The sequence below is a fragment of the Zingiber officinale genome, chromosome 11A (assembly GCF_018446385.1).
Source record: "Zingiber officinale cultivar Zhangliang chromosome 11A, Zo_v1.1, whole genome shotgun sequence".
Classification (NCBI taxonomy): Eukaryota; Viridiplantae; Streptophyta; class Magnoliopsida; order Zingiberales; family Zingiberaceae; genus Zingiber; species Zingiber officinale.
In genome coordinates, this window is record NC_056006.1 from 20,673,420 (window position 1) to 20,685,465 (window position 12,046).

The 12,046-nt window shown below is 42.8% G+C and overlaps 1 long non-coding RNA gene and 1 pseudogene across 1 annotated transcript; both read left to right on the forward strand.

Moving 5' to 3' along the window:
• Positions 1-888: 888 nt before the first annotated feature.
• On the forward strand, positions 889-3,384 carry LOC122031287 (annotated as a pseudogene).
• Positions 3,385-3,419: 35 nt separating this feature from the next.
• LOC122032810 lies at positions 3,420-5,362 on the forward strand. Its single transcript, XR_006126229.1, has 3 exons — positions 3,420-3,632; positions 4,917-4,989; positions 5,326-5,362. It is a non-coding gene; the product is annotated as an uncharacterized LOC122032810 (long non-coding RNA).
• The last annotated feature ends 6,684 nt before the right edge of the window (positions 5,363-12,046 follow it).

Below are 12,046 nucleotides of genomic sequence, written 5' to 3' on the forward strand. Positions count from 1 at the left end.
ATTTGCTCAAAGACAACGGGTTTTACGAAAACCGTTGTCTTTGAACTCCCCATTAAATATAAAAGACAACAGTTTTGGGAAAACCGTTGTTATTGAGCGATTTCTTTTTGAATCAACAACACTTTTTACAATGGTTTTCTAAATCCGTTGTCTTTAAGCGCTTTTTTAGTGACTACGACAACAGTTTTGAAAAAATCATTGTAATCGAATTTGGTCATTTTCCCCTCCCTATTTTGCTTTCCCTTGCCGTTTTCTTTTCGGCGCCGTGTTTTCCCCTTCGCGCTCCCAAACTTAAGTCATTTTTCTTTCCCTCTCCTCATACAATCTCTTCACGCCTCCCCTGGATCTTCCTCCATGACGGTGTGCTCCTCTCGTTTCCTGGTGAGCAGGTTTCTGAGTTCAACGAGGCCCTTTGACCTTCCACTGCTACTTCTTTCGCTCATGGAACCTTTTGATCAGACGAGGTGTATTTCTTCGCTAAAGGTGGCACTCCTACTCCGTCGATTCATAACCTAGGTCTTGTCTTCTTTGGATTTGTGCTAGAGCCATAGTCAAGGTAGATTCATAACCTAGGTCTTGTCTTCGTTCATAAATTTTGTCTCAAAAAACGAAACCTATTTTTGATTCCACTATGCTTGTATTTGCAAGCGCAACATTCTCTTTTCTTCTTCTTTTTAGCTTTAGATTTGTTTCATCGTGCCCTTTGCCTGCTCATATGTCAACATTTGTGGTGTTTGATCTCTGAAGGCGTCAGTTTTAAGCATCGATTTCTGTTTGTTATTCACCTTTATTGGTCGAAATAGTGTGTTCGGATAGGTTTTCTAGATCTTACACGGCTCGCCACTTGATGGAGGGAGATGGAATTTGGGGGAACAAAAAATTGATAGAAGGGAAATGAAGAAAGTCCTTCCTTTTAATGGGCGGACGCATAGCTCCCTCGCTGACACTGCCGTCTCGTGCCCTTTTCACAAGCCCTTTTCGTCTTGCTGCCATGGGTACGCCTTCGATCCCCTTTGCTCTTCATCTCTTTTATGTTTCTGTGATCTCGATTTTGACTCCTGGTTTCCTCTTTTGTTTTCGTTTGGTGGTTTTTGTTGCAGCTAAGATCAAGATCGGCATCAACGGTAGGCCTCCTCCTTAGTTGCTGTATGATTTCCTATGAGTCAAGACCTCGATCGAGGTTCCGCAGGCCTTTACTTTTGTTTTGGTACCACTTATTAGGTTTCGGAAGAATTGGGAGGTTGGTCGCTAGAGTCGCGCTTCAGAGCGATGATGTGGAGCTCGTCGCCGTCAATGATCTGTTCATCACAACTGACTACATGGTACTCAGCTTGTAGTGTGCGTATTAGTTTAGTTCTTTGGTTTCGATTTTGGTGGCTTGATTTGATATTTTTTAAGCATCCGTGAAGAGTGGGTTCATGCCCTACTGTTGCTACATTATGATTAACTATATGATTAGTTTTTACTTGAATCTTGAATCTGACACTATACCGTGGCTAATGAATTGTAGACATACATGTTTAAATATGATACTGTGCATGGACAATGGAAGCATCATGAGATAAAAGTTCATGAGATAAAAGTGAAGGATTCCAAGACCCTTCTTTTTAGAGAGAACGAAGTTACTGTCTTTGGCATTAGGTCTTTAAACTCATGTTATCTGTGTCATACTGATAGAAGAAGCTGCTTTCCATGTTTCAATTTTGGTGAAAGTTGTTTACAGAGATTGTGGTTTGTGTTTAGAAACCCTGAGGAGATTCCTTGGGTCGAGACTGGAGTTTAGTTCGTTGTGGAGTCGACTGGTGTCTTCACAGACAAGGACAAGGCTGCTGCTCACTTAAAGGTAGGTGAGAATTACTACATCGTAGGTTGCATTTCTCCACTGGATCTTCTTACTTTGATGAAGAGGAATCTAGTTTTGCAAATCAAGGAATGAGATTAATGTTACGGACTAGTTTTATGTTGTTTGTGTCTGATGCTTGTACATGTGGATTTAATGTAATTAGTGATCAGGTGGGTCACTTTAGTTACAAAAATACATACTGCGTGCAACTAATATACATTCGATTTTAGGAACTTCATTCTAGATTATTTTACTTCCCACCATTTCACATTTTTGTTCCTATCTTGATTCTTGAGTCATGGTCAGATTAGAGACCCAAATCTGCTGACCATTACATGTGGATTCACTGGCCTTGAAGTTCCTTAAAATTGTGAATGAAAATATATGAATTGCATTGACTCAAAAAATTTATGACATAAGAAGGTACGTGTTGATAAATCTGATTTTGTGAAGCAGTTTGAAGCACAAGTTCATATGTTGGTGCTAGCATATGAAGGTGTTGTTGATTTTGTCTTTTCAAAGGTGACAAATCTAAATATTGACTTCATATTTGTTAGCTTGCATAGAAATTTTTTTGCCTGTAATGATATTCTGCATGTTGCTGTCTATAGTAATAATCTTGTTCAATGTCTCATTATTTTTATAAGACAGCTGGATGATTTTGATAAAATTCAAGCCTATGTTATATTGGAAGATTGTTTAGACATTATTGCTGTTGATGACATGTATAAATGACATTGGAAGACAAGGATGAGAATCCCTATTTTTCTGAATACCAGGGTGGTGCCAAGAAAGTCATCATTTTTGCTCCAAGCAAAGGATGCACCTATGTTTGTGGTGGGAGTGAATGAGCATACATACACATCTGACATCAATATTGTCTCCAATGCTAGCTGCACCACCAACTGCCTTGCCCCTCTTGCAAAGGTTGTTAAACTTGAGACACAGCATTTTAGCTTTGTGATGAAATTGGTGATAGGTGATTGATTTCTTTGAAATGATAGGTCATTCATGATAGATTTGGAATTGCGGAAGGTTTGATGACGACTGTGCATTCCATCACTAGTAATGTGTCTTTCAAGTTTAAAATCGCATCTTTACATATATAGTTGGTATATATGTATTTAATTATGGATACTTAATATTATTTGCAATAATGAGTGCATCAATGTATGACATGATTGATTGTCTTCTAGGATATGCCAGTTGCACTGTCACTGAAATCAAAGTCCAATATTGTGACCTATGGTATAGTTGTTCATGTCAATGGGGATGGAAAATTACTTCATGGTGTTCCGTTACCCATGAATTGCATGCGCGTCTCGATTGATGAGGTTGTGGAGAATTCAGCAAGGTTGCCATTTCCCATTCCAAATGAATGTGACACCATTGGTGACGCTATAGGGACCCATGTTGCTTGGCCTGCACGTTGGGTAGTGATGAAAAATGAGGTAAATTTCCTACTCAGTCGGGCACCACACTGTGAGTACATATTTAATTCTTCATTGAGAATATTTGAGGACTCGTTTCAGCAACCATAAATTTCCAGCTTCTGATTTGGTCAGTGTATGTTTTTCTGGTTTTTTTTCTCATTTGCTTGGCATATTTGACATATTCTCAATTTTCTTAAATAATTTCCCTTATTTGACTTTGCTTCTTCATTACTGATTTTTTTACTAAACTAATCTGGGTTTGTTAACAGTTCAAGAAAATAATTTACTCCAATGAAGAAATTGACAAAGTGCGATTCGAATGGGCGGATTGCGTACTAGACTATATTCATTACTAGGTATAAATTACTAGACTTCAAAAGATGGTTGAACACTTTGTTTGTGACTCCATGACTTATTGATTTTGATTCCTTACTGCCAATAATTTATTTGTTCACATCTAGCTATCTCCTTTGCTCAATACTTCATTCTTGCATTTCTACCATGAGCAGAATTAGCTGACATTTCCCTTATTTATTGCCTCTCTTTGTGGTCCCAAATTAATAATGGTTGGGTTGTGTGAATAACCTATTTAGTTGTTTCCGAATTATGCAAGGACTGACAATGTGGAAGTTATCTCTTTGTGAATTGTTAGATGATGACCTTTTGTATCTTAGGAGTCACTCTACAAATTTCTTGTTTGTACTCTCCTTATGGTTTTCATCTATATGCCATGACTTAATCTTGTTTTTCCTCCTATCTCAAAGTCTTCATGTATACATCTTTAACGTTTTACCTAGCTTTTTTCTACCGTCCAAGGAATATCTGGTATTTGTTGGGATGCCCTAAATTCTGTACCTGTGTTTGTTTCATTTACTAGTTTAATTTCCTTGTCTAATCTTATAATTTATTATTTTTTCTTTTTACAATCGCATTTAAATTTTTACTATGTTGAACTACATACTTTGTTGATGACTCCTTGAGCATAATTCTATTGTGGCAAAAGTACATTCAAAATTCATTGTTGATGACAAATTTTTATTTCCTACTTCCATCTTGTTGGACCTTGCAAGTATCATCGCGAATGACAATTATAATGCTTCATCAAGCACAACTATGTTAATCTATATGCATGTTAGTGATTGCTTGAGAATAATGAAATGAAGAGCTTGTAAAGGCATTTCGTGTATGATCCATAGTATATTGATATACAAAACATCTATATACTGCAGTTTGATTTCTTAATAGTTTGCTCTATATACTTTTGCTTGGACGAGCAATGCAAATTACTCGTGAATTGCACATGCATTGCAGCTAAATTTGTTAGATTTTCTCTTTGTATTGATGAAATGGGAATGTAAAATCTATTTTTCCAGCTGGAATGTAGTGAATGTTATAGCTCTTAATCTGCACTTATTTGATTGACACTTTGGTTCTTTTAGGTGTCCTATGTAATTATTAAAGCTGTGCGTATGTGATTTCTATTTTGAGGAATTTTTGGTTGTTTTAGCTTTACAAACAATTCACCCTAACATAACTCATCATGATGATCCAATTCTTTTGGTTCAAGTTTTAATTGGAAGATTTTGAACCCATGTTTTTTACTTTCACTTATGCTTTTGTGATGGGTCTGTTTATTGCAGATCAATTTGCAACTCTTGGCAACTTGTTACTTGCAAAATGAAAAAGCATATTGTGCCTACCAAATACTCAAAGGTAATGCAGTCTGGAAAATGGTACAAAAAATTACATGAATATTTTGTTTCAAGATGTTAATGGATGTAATGCACTTTGCATGGATTCTATTGATCTTGGATGATAGTTCACTTAAATAATGTTAGCTGCATACAGTGCTAATTATTTAGTAAACTATGCTAAGCTAGGTATCACTGCTCCTAGTAGATTCCATGTATTGTTATTCTCTAATAAACACCTCTTTTTGTTTCCTTCATTTGGTTTGTTTTTGCCTTCTATGCACTACAGATTGGTTAATTACATTCTCTTTTTGGAATTATGAAATTTGATAAGTTTTGTTAAATTTTTCTCTTGCAGGTCGGGCAATTCGTGAGGCTTGAGTTTTTTTTATGCAAGAAGTAAGCTTTGTTAGGATGTAGCTTGTCTTGCTAATTTGTAAATTAACAGCCATATGGAGAACAACAAATGAAAAACATGTGATTTAATGTATATGGAGAACAGTAATGGAAAACTTGTGTATTTTGATGAGTAACAACTCATTTTGTATATTTTTGTATATGTGTCTACAAGATGAATTATATATGGATGTTTATTTTGGATTTAATGTAGTAAATATTTAGTTTTGTATTGGTGGTTTGCTTATAGTAAAATAAGATTGGTTGTTTGGTATTAATGAATATTAAAGATAACAGTTAAAAATGTTGTAAAAACTAGGTAAACCACAACGAATTTTTTTTGTAAAAAGTGATAAAAGACAAAGGTTTTATCCGTTGTAAAATATATTAAAACTGTTGTAAAAAAAATAAAACGAGTCATATATTATCTACCACAACAGTTTATATCCGTTGTAAAAAAAGTCTACTACAACGGTTTATTTCTGTTGTTGAAATTATCTACCACAACAGTTTAAAAACGTTGTCATATCCTTCGTAGTCAAATTTTGAGCATATAAACAACAACGGATAAAAACCGTTGTCAAATGTCTACAAAGACAACGGATTCAAACCGTTGTCGTAGGGTAATACATTCTACAATGCCCTCAGTTACAACGGTTTTTTGACCCTACGACAACGGATAATATCCGTTGTCGTTTACAGTTTTTGTTGTAGTGTAAGTTAAGGTAAATCACTGGAGGAGAGTGACTTGGTGAGGACACATTCCCCGTTTGAGGGAACTATAGGCATCGATCTAACTTAGATACTGATCCTGTCTGAGATCGACAAGATGCATAGCTGGAGTGATGCCTGATGATGACCCTGGGGAAGATGAGCAGCGAGAGGTCTAACGCAGCAAAGTGCTCCTTTAGTGAATAGGACATGACAACCTCAGTGGATGAATCTCCACAGATATGAGAAAACTAAAGCAAATCTAAAGAGGAGCCCGAGGAGGAGGATGATGAGGAATAAATTGTAGATCTAAAACTCCGGTGAATAGCTCTGCCTTCCTGCACACCGACCAACCAACCAACAAAGCGTTAGCGACCTAAGACTGGGGTGGGAATCCTTGGCTAGGCCCTTCAACGCTCAAGTTAGTTTTTCGACGAGAATAGAGAGAGAAGACAATGAACAACCGAAAATTCCGTTAGGGTTTGAGTTGCGTAGGAATGATTGCATACCTGGCCAGTGGAGAGGATTCCCCTTTTTATACCACCTCACTTGACCTCTACAGTCATGAGGTGGGCCCTAGTTTGTTGAAGTTGGTTATGAGATGGCGTAAGCACCACTTGTGAAAATAGTTTATGGAATCTTTATCGTACCCCAGATGTATCTTCTTTGTCGTTTAGCAAACCTATATAAGCTTCTAGAAGATATTTCCCGCCAAATTAGTTAAGCCCTCGTATAATCACAAAGTATTTCCATATGATTTATGTGCCAGAGTTTATGAGATGTTAAACAGTGTAAGACTCGGTCGGCCTCTTTCGCTCGGTCGGTCTCCACCTGCCGAGCATACTGTGTCTTGTCTGCTGTGGTGCTAAATGCTTCTTCTGCTCGACCAGTTGTTCCTGCTCAGCCTGTCCCGGCCTGCCGAACCTAGATACTCAGTCGGTCTCTTTCGCTCGGTCGGTCTTCACCTGCTAAGCATACTGTGCCTTGTCTGCTGTGGGGCTAAATGTTTCTTCTACTTGACCGGCTGATCCTGCTCAGCCTGTCCCGGCCTACCAAACTTAGATACTCGGTCGGTCTCTTTCGCTCGGTCGGTCTCCACCTGCCGAGCATACCGTGCCTTGTCTGCTATGGGGCTAAATGCTTCTTCTGCTCGACCGGTTGTTCCTGCTCGGCCTGTCCCGGCCTGCCGAACCTAGGTACTTGGTCGGTCTTTTTCGCTCGGTCGGTCTTCACCTACTGAGCATACTATGTCTTGTCTGCTGTGGGGCTAAATGTTTCTTCTACTTGACCGACTGTTCCTGCTTGGCCTGTCCCGGCCTGCCGAACCTAGATACTCAGTCGGTCTCTTTCGCTCGATCGGCCTTCACCTGCCGAGCATACTGTGCCTTGTCTGCTGTGGGGCTAAATGCTTCTTCTACTCGATCGGATATTCTTGCTCGGCCTGTCTCGGCCTGTCGCGCTTATACGAGCATTGCTGCTCGACTAGTTTTCTTTCCTCTTTTACTAAAAAATGGGTCCATTCTCCATAAGTCGTATCACTAGCCCTCCCTCCAAGTCTAGTCAAAGAAGGTGTAGCCGACTGACTAGACCTAAGTCTATTTTTGTTTCTTTGCCTATCTTTGGTCATGGTTCTGCCATGGCTATTGAAATAGTCTCGTGACCTTTTCTATAGTAGTCCTCGTGACTCCTAGTACAACAATCCCGTGACCCCCAGTATAGTGATCTCATGACTCTTTTGGACAGTTAAATAGGGTTATGATCCTCCCTTCCTTCTTCACTTGCCTTAGTTCTTCTCCATCTTATTCCCCTCCCCCTACTGAGAGTATGCCTTTAGATCCCCCTCTCTGGGAGCAATTCCTGTTGGAAAAGGCAAAATTTATAGATGAAGCTGCTCAAGCTTTAGATCTAGCTAACTCTCGGGCACGAGAGCTGGAGGTACTTTTGTCAGTCACCTAGTTTCAAGCACAGTCGGAAACGGCCTTGAGGAACAAAGTTTATCGAGATCTAGAACTTCATGCCAAAGAGTTGACTGCTTTGAAGACTCAACATGCTTCAGAGGTATCCACGTTAACTAGGGAGGTTCACGTGACTAGCCTGTTGGCGTTGCGACAGCAGCCAGACCTAGGTCATCTGCAGGCTAAGGTGGACGCTATGGAAGCAAAGCTCAAAAGGTTCAAGCAGGAAGTGGATCATTCTGTCATATGTCTGAGGGGGCGTGAACAAGTTTGCACCCCTTTGTCCATAAGACCACTCTTCTTCCTACTTTCTCCTGGGCGTAAAAGAAAGCACTGGCTTTTCTAAATGGGGAGGAGGGGGGTGGGGGTGGTTCAGTTGGATGATAGACTTTTCATCCTACTCTCATACTAGGTAAAATATTCCCACTTCCCCAATCTGGTCGGGTTTAACTTTAGCGGGGTTGAAGTTTTCTAAGAAGTCTGAGAGCTCATGTTTATAATTTCTACTAACATTCCAAGGTTTAATGTTTTGAGAAGAAAATATAATGCTATGTAACTAATCGTGTCTAAAATGTGAACCCTAACGGTTTCTTGTATAAAGCTGGATGATTTTCTTGGGGTTTTCTGGTTTATAAGAATAAAAAGGCTTTCTTATTTATTCAAACACTTCACTTTCACCCATTCCTTCATCTATCATACTTAGGAAATTGAATATCTTCTTCAGTATTTTTCTTTTTTTTTGATCAGTTCTCCAACAAGGAGATAGCATCAGTGGCGCGATATATAATGATATCAATGCGAATATGACTTGTTCGGTTATGTCCATTATAAATGCTCTTGTATGGTCTCGTGACACATGTTCTCCAATTTTTTCTACTGATGCACCCTGGTACATGCTCCGACGCCATCACCTTGTTATTTCTCTCTTCTGACAAATTGACGCCTCCCCTTATGGGCGGACTCCATATCTTACGGTGCTGGTTATTAGTCAATATTCACAGAAACCTTAAACCCTTTTTGCTATCGTCCCTTCGTCTTCTTCCCCAAGTTGTTTTTGTGGTGCCACGGTTTAACTTTTTTTCGTCCTTTGTCGGTCTCCTTCTTCTTCCGGCCCCTTCCTGTCGTCCTCTCCCCAAAAGATCCCAGTAAGTGTTTTCCTTCTTCACTCCTACATTTCTCTATAACTGAAGAATTATTTTCTGCTTGGTATGCACAAACTCGTTCTACCTTTCGCGAATCCGATCGGTCTGATCTCTATTCCCGGTATGAGATTCCCCGGTCTTTTCGTATTATCGTCCCTGATCCTGTCCGAACGCTGAGTCGACAGACGCTGGGTACGTGGCGCTCTCCTCTATCTTCAACCAGCTGCACCAATCTCCGGCGAACCTGCAAGGAAGTCGGGCCGGGAAGGGGTTCCCGGCGACGACCCTCCGACGCTCAAGTCAGGCAAGAGGAAAATGCAGAGGTGACTTCGATAATCAGAGAATGCGTACCTCCGGCAAAGTGTGAGGACCCTTATATAGAGCTGTGAAGAGGCTTATGCACACATACCGAGGCGAATACGTGTCCTCTTACCATACCTCAGTATGGGCTTGTCAGAGGAGCTTGCCTAACACCATACTGTTACAGTCCGAGCACCTCTCTGATGGGACGGCAGAACCTTCTGTCGTAAGGTTCAACGTATGACTTGGTCGTTGGACATGCCTGTTGTTAGAAGATGTTTCCCGATATTTCCCTTGTCCTTTTGTCTCTTCTGTTCCCGCGCCGAGCGTTCGGCCGCTCGGCAGTCCCATCACGTCCGACCGGACATAGGTACGGATCCACTCGGGAGATTCCAGGTCGTGTGCTCGGATGAAACTATTCACAGCATTACTGCTTTATGCCTCGGCCGAGCGGGCTACCTGCTCGGCCCGGCGACCCTGTTCACCATGAGCGTCGGAGACCCGACTCCCCATCGGGTTGTCTTTGCTTCCGCTTATACCCCGTTCGGTCGGTCGGTCCCCCCTTTTCCGGTCGGTCGTTTGACCTTTGACCTCCACGTGGCGTTGACTTCCCTCAAAGGGGGTCCCCCGTCCTTACTGCCGGATCACTTGCCTCCCCTTCAAGTCTAGTTGAAGGAGGCGATTAGTCCGACTGACTGGACTGTTAGTTGCACCGAGCGGCGTCTCCGTGAAACTATCTTCCGCTCGACCCCCACGTGGGTAGCTACGACGTTCAGTCAACGGCAACTTTCCTCGGATCTCTTCGGAATTTGCGCCAATCTTCGACATTAAGGCCAAGCACGCGCTTTGTGCCTCGATAAGGCGCTTATTAAATGCTCTCCCGCGGTGGAATGCCACGTGGCATTGCTGCCGTCATCGTACGACGGCGGTGCCGCGGGTGATGAGACCGAGGCGGTTTGAAATGGACGGCGCGATGCGTGCTCCGGTTCTCGCGACCTGAATCCGACGGTGGAGGCCGCTCGGGCTCAACCCTATAAAGCCTTCGCCTTCTCCGCCTTTGCCGCATTTCTGCTCTCGCATGCCCAGAAGCTTCCTTCGGCGTTTCAGTGCTCCGGCAACTTCGGTTCTCTTTTTCCGACGATCCCGCGTTCTTCGTCGATCCTCCTTCTTCTCTGTAAGGCTCTATTTCTGTTCTATCTTTGGTTCTTGTGTTTTCTTTGCCTTTCTTTTCCCGAGTTTTGGTCCTCGGGGCTCTGTTTCGTTTGCCATCTTCTTTCTTCTATCCTCTGCCTTTCTTCGCCTTTTTTGGTTTCGTCCGCTCGGACAATGGCCAGTTCCTCTCAGCCTCAAGACCAAACCCTCGGCCCATGGTATACCACCATGGAGTCGCGCTTCAATCGGCGCGACGTCGATATTCTGATGGACTCTTTCGAAATTCCTTCTAATTTTGAGATTATCCTACCCTCCCCCTCCGCTCGGCCACACAAGCCGCTGCGCGGAGCTTTATGCGTTTTCCGCGACCAATTTGTAGCCGGTCTGCGCTTTCCAGTCCATCCCTTCATCGTAGAAGTTTGCAACTTTTTCGGCATTCCGCTCGGAAGCCTAGTCCCCAACACTTTCCGCCTTTTATGCGGCGTTGTCGTCTTGTTCAAAATCCACAATATCCCCCTCCGACCGGAGGTTTTCTATTATTTTTATTACCCTAAACAGTCCGAGCTGGGCACATACATGTTCCAGGCTCGACCGGGTTTAGTTTTCTTTAATAAACTGCCCTCTTCCAATAAGCATTGGAAAGAATTCTACTTCTACCTTCGTATGCCTAAGCGGACCCCCTTCCGAACCCAGTGGCAGGTCGGACCACCAATCTCACCAGAGCTCAAAAGGTTCAAGACTAGACCGGACTATCTTCACGCCACCAACATGTTAGCCGGTCTGAAGTTTAACATCACTAAGTTCCTGCCTGAAGGGGTGATGTACATATTCGGCCTGAGCCCGATCAGGACCCCCCTCTCGAGCGGCTTCGGTAAGAATCTTACTTGTACATTTGTCTTGATTGCTAACTGATTTTCTCCTTTTTTCTTTGCAGCGAACATCGTCATGGAGTCGGTGATGGCCGGAATTTTGAAGAGGAAGGCGGCGGCGCTCGAGGCCGCAGCTGCCAAAGAAATGGAGACGCTTGGCATTGAGCCAGTCGGCTCGCATGAGGGGGAGAGCGATACGAATGCGGGGGAGTCAGCCGCTCAGGCTTCTCTCCCGAAGCCAGCGGCTGGCGCAACTGCTAGTCGAGAGCTTTCCGTCCGGGAGGAAGGCTCGGCTCAGGAGGAAGAGCGCCCCCTCCGACAAAAGAGGCACCGCACGGAGACACCACTCCGCTCGGCTACATCTGCGGTCCATCCATCCGAGCGGGCCACCGCCGATTCTCGCGGCAAAGCGCCGGAGGTGGAGGCGATCTCGTCCGATCAGATGCCATCCCAACTAGATGCGTCAGCGGACCCCCTCGAGGCCGTTCCGATCAGCGCCCTTCCACCCGCTCCCCGCCAAGTCCAACGTTCGACGATTTTGTCCTAATTTTCGG